This window comes from Balaenoptera musculus, chromosome 15 (genome assembly GCF_009873245.2).
Source record: "Balaenoptera musculus isolate JJ_BM4_2016_0621 chromosome 15, mBalMus1.pri.v3, whole genome shotgun sequence".
NCBI lineage: Eukaryota > Metazoa > Chordata > Mammalia > Artiodactyla > Balaenopteridae > Balaenoptera > Balaenoptera musculus.
The window spans coordinates 21,560,779-21,571,740 of record NC_045799.1 but is presented as its reverse complement, the minus strand read 5'-3'; positions in this window follow the sequence as shown (position 1 = coordinate 21,571,740).

The window sequence follows — 10,962 nt, the reverse complement described above, 5'->3', positions numbered from 1 at the left end:
GATTGTTTACTTGAGATTTTTCTTGTTTCTTTAGGTAGGCTTGTATAGCTATAAACTTCCCTCTTAGAACTGCTTTTGCTGCATCCCATAGGTTTTGGGTCGTCGTGTTTTCATTGTCATTTGTCTCTAGGTATTTTTTGATTTCCTCTTTGATTTCTTCAGTGATCTCTTGGTTATTTAGTAACGTATTGTTTAGCCTCCATGTGTTTGTGTTTTTTACGTTTTTTCCCCTGTAATTCATTTCTAATCTCATAGCGTTGTGGTCAGAAAAGATGCTTGATATGATTTCAATTTTCTTAAATTTACTGAGGCTTGATTTGTGACCCAAGATGTGATCTGTTCTGGAGAATGTTCCGTGCGCACTTGAGAAGAAAGTGTAATCTGCTGTTTTTGGATGGAATGTCCTATAAATATCAATTAAATCTATCTGGTCTATTGTGTCATTTAAAGCTTCTGTTTCCTTTTTTTTTTTCATTTTGGATCATCTGTCCATTGGTGTAAGTGAGGTGTTAAAGTCCCCCACTATGATTGTGTTACTGTCGATTTCCTCTTTTATAGCTGTTAGCAGTTGTCTTATGTATTGAAGTGCTCCTATGTTGGGTGCATATATATTTATAATTGTTGTATCTTCTTCTTGGATTGATCCCTTCATCATTATGTAGTGTCCTTCCTTGTCTCTTGTAACATTCTTTATTTTAAAGTCTATTTTATCTGATATGAGTATAGCTACTCCAGCTTTCTTTTGATTTCCATTTGCATGGAATATCTTTTTCCATCCCCTCACTTTCAGTCTGTATGTGTCCCTAGGTCTAAAGTGGGTCTCTTGCAGATAGCATATATATGGGTCTTGTTTTTGTATCCATTCAGCAAGCCTGTGTCTTTTGGTTGGAGCATTTAATCCATTCACGTTTAAGGTAATTATCGATATGTATGTTCCTATGACCATTTTCTTAATTGTTTTGGGTTTGTTTTTGTAGGTCCTTTTCTTCTCTTGTGTTTCCCACTTAGAGAAGTTCTTTTAGCATTTGTTGTAGAGCTGGTTTGGTGGTGCTGAATTCTCTTAGCTTTTGCTTGTCTGTAAAGCTTTTGATTTCTCCATCAAATCTAAATGAGATGGCAGGCAGATTCTTAACCACTGTGCCATCAGGGAAGTCCCTATAGTTTTAACTCTTACATTCAGATGTATGATCCATTTTGAGTTGATTTTTTTGTATGGTGTGCATGTGGATATCCAGTTGTCCCAGCATCATTTGCTGAAAGGTTTCTTTCACTTATTGAGTAGTCTTGGCATCCTTGTTGAAAATCAATTGACCACAAATGTAAGGGTTTATTTCTAGACTCTCAATTCTATTCTCTTGATCTATATGTCTGTCTTTAATGATAGCAAACATTGTCTTGATTGGTGTAGATTTGTAGTTATTTTTGAAATTGGGAAGAGTGAATCCTCCAACTTAGTTCTTCTTTCTCAAGATTGTTTTTTAATATTTGGTGTCCCTTGCAATACCACATGAATTTTAGGATAATCTTGTCAATTTCTGAAAAAAAAAAAAAAAAAGCCAGCTAGAATTTTGATAGAGATTGCACTGAATCTTTAGATCAATTTGGAGAGTATTGCCATTTTAACAGTATTAAGTCTTCTGGTCCATAAACGTGGAATGTCTCTTCATTTATTTAGATCTTCCATTTCTTTCAACAATGTTTTGTAGTTTTCAGTATACAAGTCTTGCACATCTTCTGTTAAATGTACTCCAAAATATTTGATTCTTTTTGTTACTATTGTAAGTGGAATTGTTTTCCTAATTGCATTTCATTTGTTCATTGCTAGTGTATAAAAATACAATAGATTTTTGTATATCGATCTTGTATACTGGAACCTTGTTAAAATCATTTATTAATTCTAATAATTTTCCAGTTGGTTCCTTAGGATTTTCTCTATATAAGATTATGTCATCTACAAATAAACATAGTTTGACTTCTTTCCAATCTGGATGCCTTTTATTTTATTTTCTTAACTGACTGCTCTGGTTGGAACCTCCAGTACAATATTAAATAGAAATGGCAAGAGAAGACATCATTGTCTTGTTCCTTATCTTACAATGAAAACATCTAGTCTTTTGCCAGTAAATATCATGTTAGCTGTGGGTTTTTCATAGATACCCTTTATCAGATTGAGGACTCACCCATTTTTTAAGACTTCTGCTTTTTTATATGAATCATGCTCCATTGACATGCCAGTCATTTTTCATTGGCTACTCTCTTGGCCACAACATTCCAGTGAAAACCTGAGTAACTATCAAAGTGTAACCTCTAGAAATGACCAGAACTCTCCAGGTGATGACTAATCAGAAGAGAGAGAGAGAGAGAGAGAGACTGAATGAATCACTGCCCTTGATCTAGTTACAATACTCCTATTCATGGAACTTAATGTAGAACTGGCTTTATGATTGATGACTGTAATCATATTGTGGATTTCTTTATGAGCTTCAGGTAAATTAGTGGCTCTCAACCCTGTCAGTCCAAAGACACCGCTCCCAATAGCTTTTTATTGAAGTAAAACATTGTTATGTGTCAACTTGGTTGGGCCACAGTACCCAGGTATTTGGCCAAACATTATTCTAGACGTTTCTGTGAGGATATTTTTAGATGGGATTAACAGTTAAATCAGTAGACCTTGAGTAAAACAGATTATTCTCCATAATGTGGGTGGGTGTCGTTTAATCAGTTGAAGGCTTTAATAGAAAACAACTGCCCTTCCCTGAGGAAGAGAGAACTCTACCAGCAGATGGCCTTTGGACACAAACTGCAACACCAGCACATCTCTGAGTCTGCAGCCTCCTCTGCAGATGGAGGACTTGCCAGCCTCCACAATTGTATGAGTCAATGCCTTAAAATACCCCCCCCCAATATATGTAGACATTGTAGATGTAGAGATCTCTCTGTCTGTCTCTGTCTCTGTCTGTCTGTCTCTGTCTGTCTTTTTCTCTCTGTCTCTCTCTCTATATATATCCTATTAGTTCTCTTTCTCTGGAAAACTCTAATACAAGCATATATACAGAAAGTGGACATAAAGGTACAGCTTGATGAAATTTCACAAACTGAACATGACAGATCAAGAAATAGGACACGACCATCTTCCTGCCTGTCTTGCATCCAGTCACTAATCCCCCAGAGGTAACCGCTATCCTGACTTTTAATAGCATAGATTAGTCTATATTATATATATAGTATGTTGATTTCTAATAGCATCAATTAGTGCTGGTTTGAGGACTTTATAGAAACGGCATTGCTCAGGACAACCTCTTTTATGTCTGGCTTCTCTCACCCAACTGCATGTTCAGGTAAGATTCATCTGCAGTGTTGCGTGTACTTGTAAATAGCTCATTCTTTTTGCTCTGGAGGATTCCATTGTGTGGCTCACCTCAGTTTATGTATCCATCCAGCTTTGATGGATATTCTGTTGTTTCCAGTTAGGGATTATTAAGAATGTGCTATTGCCAACATTCTTGCACATGTCTTTTGGTGAAAACTTGTAATATTCTAGTAGGATATAAACCCAAAAGTATAATTGCCAAAGCCTCTTTTTCATAGCAAATATTTTATGCTTCCTTTCATTTTAGTTTTCTGAAATGAAATTCACAAGGGATAATCTACCGAAACACATGTATATCAATACGATGCCCAGTCTGTAATATAAAGGAGGTATAAAAGGTAAGTCATTTATAATAAAATCATGTGTATCTCCATATGTTCTTGGGCACAACTACCCAAAAAGACATAATAACCCATATCTATTCATAATGAGTAAGTTTGGATTCCAAAGATGTAAGCAGATCAGACACCCATAAACGCAAGAAGTGCAGAAAAATGACAGGGCAGGAGGTGCAGGTGGAAATTAAAATAAAAACGGTTGTTAGGGCAAGACACAACAGACCCAACTCATTTGTATACGATGAGAGAAAGAGAGAAATAACCTTAATTAAAGTAGGGAGAACACACCAAGACACATCGCAACCTGTCAGGTGGAGAGAAAAAGGAGGGTGAACATCTAAGTGTAGTGATAAATAATTCCCATTTTATGGCACACGACAGGTGAGTGGTGTGACCACGCAGAAAACACATCTTCCTTAGAATCTCACTCCTCAACAGAGGGGTGCTTTCTGCCTTCAGAACTTTAAAAAAAAAAAAAGCCTTTTACTACCACATCCCTCATTAAGGATTAGCAGATGGATCACAAGAGGAAGCTTTCCATTCAATGTTATCGAGAAACCATGTGGTGCATCCATGGGGACAGTTCCTGAGTAAGACTGAAAAACAACAGGTAACCCCCAAATAAAGCATCTCAATGTGTAGTTTTCACAACATAAATTCAAAGCAACTGTCCCTAAAGAAACTCAGATTTCTTGCATCTCTAATTTAGTAATATTTGGCTCTAAACCTGTAAAAAAAAAAAAAAAAAGAGCTACATATCTCTTCTATTCAATATTTACAGTTGGTTTCACTGTCTTTGCTGTAATTGCATCCATGCCCTGGAAACTTTTCCTCTCAATATGTGATAGTCTAATACATTGACTAGACAGACTGCCGAAAGAGAAGATTATTCAATAACTGAGTTGCTGTCCTTATTCCATTTATGCTTCCCTGTCAATAACAACCTTCTCCTAAGTTACTGAGTTTTTCACATGATGTCTCATGAAAACCTTTCAGTACTGTGATGCACTAAAGCCTGACCTATTTATATGTGTCTTGTGTTTTCATCGGGTGGACATTTGAAAGTTGTGAAGGATGCAGGGCAATTACCAACAGGATGAGACTATTCTGTGCGTTGTGAGATGCCCAGGATCCCTGGCCCTTGCCCCTAAATGTCACAAGGGCGCCCCAATTGTTAGTGACAGCCCAAAATGACCCCATGAATTTGTAAAATGCCCCCTAGAGAACTACTGGCTTAAATCTGCTTCATCTCAATCCTGTCCTCTTCATCCCAAACTCATTTGTTGGTGTTTGGGTTCAAGTACAGGGTTTGACATTCACCCTTATTATATTTCATCTTCTTATATTCAGCCCATTGGTCCTGCTTGTCAAGGTCTTTGGACACTCTGGTTCTGATACTCAATGTCCTATTGCCCTTCCCAGCCACACTGTAAAGGGCCATCTTTCCATCTTAAAATGATGGATAGATAGTTGAACAGGATGGGGCTGGGACAGAACCCTGTGACAATCTACTCTAGACCTCGGGCCAGAGGTGAGCTGATATTTAACATCTTCTGGCTGCTGGTTATTTGTGGTCTCACAGGATGCAACCCACATTGCATCAGTTTCTTCTTAGAATGTTTACATTTTACAACTTCCTAGGAATGGAAAGAGCACAACTCAGAACAGAGAATTGACTTGCCCAAGGTCACTTGGCAAATGAGGGTCAGAGACGGGGTACAGCTGGCTGCCCCAGGGCTGACACACTCCAGACTCCAGAAGATTTACATTCCTCTAATGGCTACTAAGCAGCCCAGGGTGGACCATGCACTGCTCTGATCTGGCCTAAAAAGGGGTGGAATCCAGGGGCCTCTCCCAGCCAAGGGCACCGTGTCCACAAGTCTATTTTGGCATCTGGCTTGTCTCTGGAGAATGGGCAGGGAGCCAGCGCTCCATGGAGAGTGTGGGGTGAGCACTCATCAGATTACAGACACCAGCAGCCGCCTGCTCAGGCATCCGGGACAGAGTGGTGGACAGAGTCCCAGGACAGGTGACCCAAGCTGAGTCTCCATCCTTCAGTCCTCTATTTCCCTATCTGTAAAGTGAGAGCAATCCCTCCTCCCTTGCTTACCTCCCAGGGGTATTATAAGGAGCCAACAAGGAGGACCAGACTGTTTAGGCCTTCTAGAACATTCCAAAGACACTGTCTTTTACTCGGGGTTTGATGGGAGCCATTGAAGGAATTTGAGCAGAGGAGACAAGAGATCTGACTTAGGTTTTAACAGGTGTTCTGGATTCTGCAGGGGTGAAAGCTTGAAGTCGATAGACGCTGAGGGGGCTACCGCAACATCTGGGTGAGAAATGATGGTGGTAGTCCGGGAGGTGGTGATATATCTGGATATATCTTGGATATATTCGGATATATCTTTTTTTTTTTTTGGCCGTAAGCACCATGCGGCTTACGGGATCTTAGTCCCCCGACCAGGGATTGAACCTGTGACCCCTGCAATGGAAGTGTGGCGTCCTAACCACTGGACCACCAGGGAAGTCCCTATCTGGATATAACTTGAAGTAGTGCCAGTAGGATTTGCTAACAGATTGTGAGAGACAGGCATCAAAGATGATTCCAAGGGGGACTTCCCTGGCGGTCCAGTGGTTAAGACGCTTCCACTGCAGGGCGCATGGGTTCAATCGCTGGTCGGAGGGAGCTAAAATCCTACATGCCACCTGGTGCAGCCAAAAAAAAAGAAAAGATGATTCCAAAGGTTCTGACCTAAGGAAGGAGGAAGTTTTCACTGTCTGCGATGGGACGGCTGTGGGAGGAGCTGGCCAGAAGTTTGATTTGGGACGTGGGAAGTTTGAGTTGCTTCGAGTGGGAATATCAAGTTGATCACCATTACATAAGTAAGCCCTGATGCTTCTCCCAGAGAGACACTTGACTCTGACAGTGTGCACTTGATTTTGTGATGGTAGCTTGGTCAAAAATCGGTGTCTGTATCTGGAACATCCACCCCTCCACCCCTGCTTGTTTGCTCTCTCTGCTTGCGCCTGGATATACTTGCCTCAATTCCCACCAGTCTCTTTTTGTGCCTCAGGTCCAGCTCTGCTAGATGGTAGCTGCTTTCTCCCTGAGATGCCCCGAGTAGACCTGGAAACCCCAACGTGAGTTCTGAATACTCTAGCGCGGCCTATATTTAACATCAGACTGTCCCAAACATACCCTCCCTGGCGTGTGAAAATCCACTCAGTTGTTTTCGTGTGATATGGTAACAGACAGTTTATGTAAGTGGGCTGTAGTGCATGCAGAAGGGCTCTGGAACCCATTCCTGCTGCTGAAAGGTGAGGAATTATTAGTGAGCTGCTGAGTCTCTGAGCCTGTTTCCTCATCTGTAAAATGGCCATAATGTCCTTTCCTGGGTGGAAGGGAAGAAATAATCCCAGTGAGGTTCAGAACCGTGTCTTCCTGTCACTAGCTCAGGGTTAGACAGCCTCCTGAGTTAGGATTCTGGGATTCAGCCCCAACCGTCAATTGCACTGGAAGCAACCCCTCAAGACCATATGGTTCTAGCTCCCAGCCTCTAAGAAATCTAGGACCTACAAATGGGCAGTGGCTGTCTTATGTCACCCAGCAGCACAGGCCTGAACTGGAGCTGGGACCCCGGCTCTCCTGACCCCAGTCCAGGGCATTGCCCTTACCCCAGCCTACCCGCCCCCCCAACATGCACACACCCTCAGGGTCTCTTAACCTAAAGTAAAGCAGTCCATCCTCCCAGTCAAAGAAAGATGGGTTCCACCTGCCACACGTTCTACCTTGCCCTGGAGCCTCCCTCTCTTCTCCTCCCTCCCTCCCTGGACACTCTCCCTGTCTGTCCTGCTGCCCATCTGTTTGGCCTTGCTCAGGTCTCCAGGGACTAGACTTTCAGGGAAGGGTCTGAACTTCGGGTCTCCCACAGGTCCCTGAATCTAAGTACAAACTTATTATGGTGTGTGCCAAGCGAATATAATGTCGCTTATCCAATCTTCTTAGCAACACCAAGAGATGGAAACTATTCTTAGTCCCATTTTACAGATGAGTAAACTGAGGCCTAGCAAAGTTAGAAGGCAGAGCTGGGATTTTAAAAAGCAGCCATCAGGCACTTAACCACCATGCTCTGCTTGTCCAGAAATCTCACCGTGGTCGAGCCCTATGGTCACTGCTACAGGCAGCCCCCTTGGCCCTCACTGCTGCTGGTCTCTGGTGTGGGAGAGCCAGGCCCCTGAGGGTGGCTTCCAGGGGAGATATGCCCAGGCTGAAAAGCAGGAAATGCCGACGTGGGGCCAGGCCAGCGTTGCCCCCTGGTACCTCCCTCCCCAGCTGAGGCCTGGCTGTGCCAGGGGCTGGGCTGAGCCCTGAGGCTAAGGACAGGCCACCCCCAGGAAAGGCCAGGCCCTGAAAAACAAGCCTCCTCCCTCTGCCAGCTCAGCCTTCCCAGCCCTGCTGGGGGCCTGGTGGCAAAGCTGCCCTCCCCTGGGCTGAGGCTGTGCTTGGTGGGACTTTCAGCCCCAAGAGTTTGAGGCTCCCAGCCCTGCCCTGAGCTCCGGCTTCCTCTTCTGAAAACAGACTCCTGTTCCCTCCCTGAGCACATGTTTTGGCCCTTCATTTTCCCCAGGGCCAAGAGACAGGGAGAGGAGCCCCAGAACTCCCACAAGGACTTCTACAACTGGGGAGATTGAGGCAGTGAGTGTGGAAGTGACTTCCCCAAGGTCAGTTAGCTAGCAAAGGAGCCAGACATCTGTCTGTCTGACTCTGCAGTCCAGCTCTCCACACACCGCAGGGCCTCCCAGAGGAGGTGGGAAGAGGCTGGGCGGGTACAGTGTGTGTGGGAACCCCCAAAGGGGAAGGCGTCAGTTGCTACCCCTGGACTTGCCAGATGCTCCCGTGATGCCAGGGCCCACGATTTTCTGGAAACGAGAGAGTTAAGACAGGGCCCCTCGGGACTGAAACCGTTTCCTTAGAAAAGGAAAAACCAAAAGTGAAATGAAATGAAATCCAAAACCAGACAAACCCACAATGAGCAGTTAGACCCACCCCCAGCCCTGACATTTGAGCTACAAACTTAGATGATAAATCTGGCGGTGGCTTGATGTCTTCATTCATTCATTCACCAAACATTTGTTTGACCTCCTACTGTATTCCAGGCCCTGTGCTGGGCGTTTGGGATTCAGTAATGAGCAAACCAGTCCCAATTCTCCTGGAGGCAGACAAGTCAAGAGGCAATTATAAAAAGGCACATATGTGGCCAGCTCTGTATTGGGTCAGGAACTGGAGATGTGGGTGCCCAGAGAAGGCGTTAAACCCCACCTGGGGAACAGCATGGTCAGGGAAGGCTTCCAGCAGGAGGTGACATCGGAGCTGGGCTTTAAAGGATGTTTAGGAGTTCACTGGACAGGCAAATGATAACAGTAGGTGCAAAGAGCTGGAGGAGCAGGAGAGTGCAGCTTTTTAAAGAACAGGTAGGAGGCCAGGAATCCTGAAGTGAGGCTTGGGGAACCCATGCAGATCCCTGATGCTTAGGTCTCTGAGTACTTCAAGACCTGCTCTGACCCAGACAAGGGGCAGGAGGATGCTGTGGGCGTGCTGGAGACTGGGCCAACGACACTCAGCAGGGACAGGAAGCTGCAGGCCAGGCAGTTTCTTTGGAAATTTATAGAACAGACCCCTGAGCTCCTGACACATGCACAGCTCAGGGCCAGGGTGGCTGCTTTTCTGAACTTGTATATCCCATTTGAGGCTTCAACAGGTGGTGGGATCCAGGATGTTTAGAGTTAGAACTTGCTGGTGACAGAGATGGACACTTACTGTCACTGAGACCCAACATGGACTTGTCCTGGGTCAGGCACCCCACAAACACCGTTTCTAATTCTTGCTGTTGCGTATTACAGAGGAGGCTGGGGAGGCGGATGAAGGTGCCCAGGGCTGCACAGTTGGTCAGAAGCAGAGTCGGGGCTGGACCCAGGAGTGTCTGACTCGAGCTTCTGCCAGGTGTGAACGGGGTCCTGAGTGAGAGGAAGCAGAGCCGGGGACAGGATTGCGTGCAGGTGGTTTATTAGGGAGTGTCTCCAGGAAACACCAGAGGCTGAGTGGGGAAGTGGGACAGGGCAAGGTAGGAGGTCAAGCAAAGGTGCACCAACCAGGTAAGTGCCCTGCCGGGCAGATGGGGCAGAGAGCTGGAGACTTTATTACCCTGTACGCAGGAGGCACACCCCAGGAGTGGGCAGGGGGCCTCAGTTCCCAGGTACTCCCAGCTCCCCCCCGGCATAGGAGATGGGGCTTCTGGCAGCCCGAGGCAGCCCAGGACAGAGACCCAGGTTCAGGCTGCGGAAATGAGCGCGCACCAGAAGCTGGTGTGAAGGAAACAGGAAAGAGATCCAAGGATGTGGGCAGAGCACAGCCCGAGAGCTTCTGAGGGAGCAGAGCCACGGTCCCAGTCCCCGGGCCAGCCCCTGTGGCCGCCTTGTCGTCTATAATATGCTCCTGCACTGTCTAAGCGTCTGCGCGTGTTGTGTGTGTTCAGTCAACCAATGGGCATTGAGTCCCTGTAACATACCCACCATGTGCTAGGCTCTGAAAATGGAGGTGACTGGAATAGCACCTCGTGGTCCCTGCCTGGTGGAGGTTAGAGCCTGGCTGGGGACACAGACACCAGACCATGACTGCAAATAGATGTGGGCTCTGAAGGGAGAGTGTGTGACTCTCTGAGAACAGAGGAACTTGACCTAAACTGAGGGTATCAGTGAGGGCTTTCTGGAGGAAGTGACATCTGAGGAGGATCTGGAGGAGGAAGGGGCAAAATACAGGCAGTGGGAACCGTGCCTGGCACTTCCCAGACCAGGGTCTTTCCACCCAGGAGCTCCTGTGGGAGATGGGCCCTGCTCAGGACACTTGGACAAGCCAATTCCCTAGGCTGAGCCTCAGTTTCCTCATCTATACAATGGTGCAGAGGAGGCTTGGATATCCAGCTCTGATCTTTGGCTCAAAACATCCACTGGGAAGTGGGAATAGCAGCCTTCTCAGGACTCTCAGTGACCTCTCTCCTTCCTCCCTGTGCCCTCAGCCTTCCTCCCTGTGCCCTCTATGGTTAGACCGTGACCTCTGGACTTATCAGTCTGACCGCTGAGTTCCGCCACATATGACGCCTGGAGTTGTGAAACAACTGCCCAGTTCTCTGGAAGGCTGCCAGTTCAGACTCACTCTGCCCAGACCCTAGACAGCTGTTCTTACTGCCCAGGAAATGT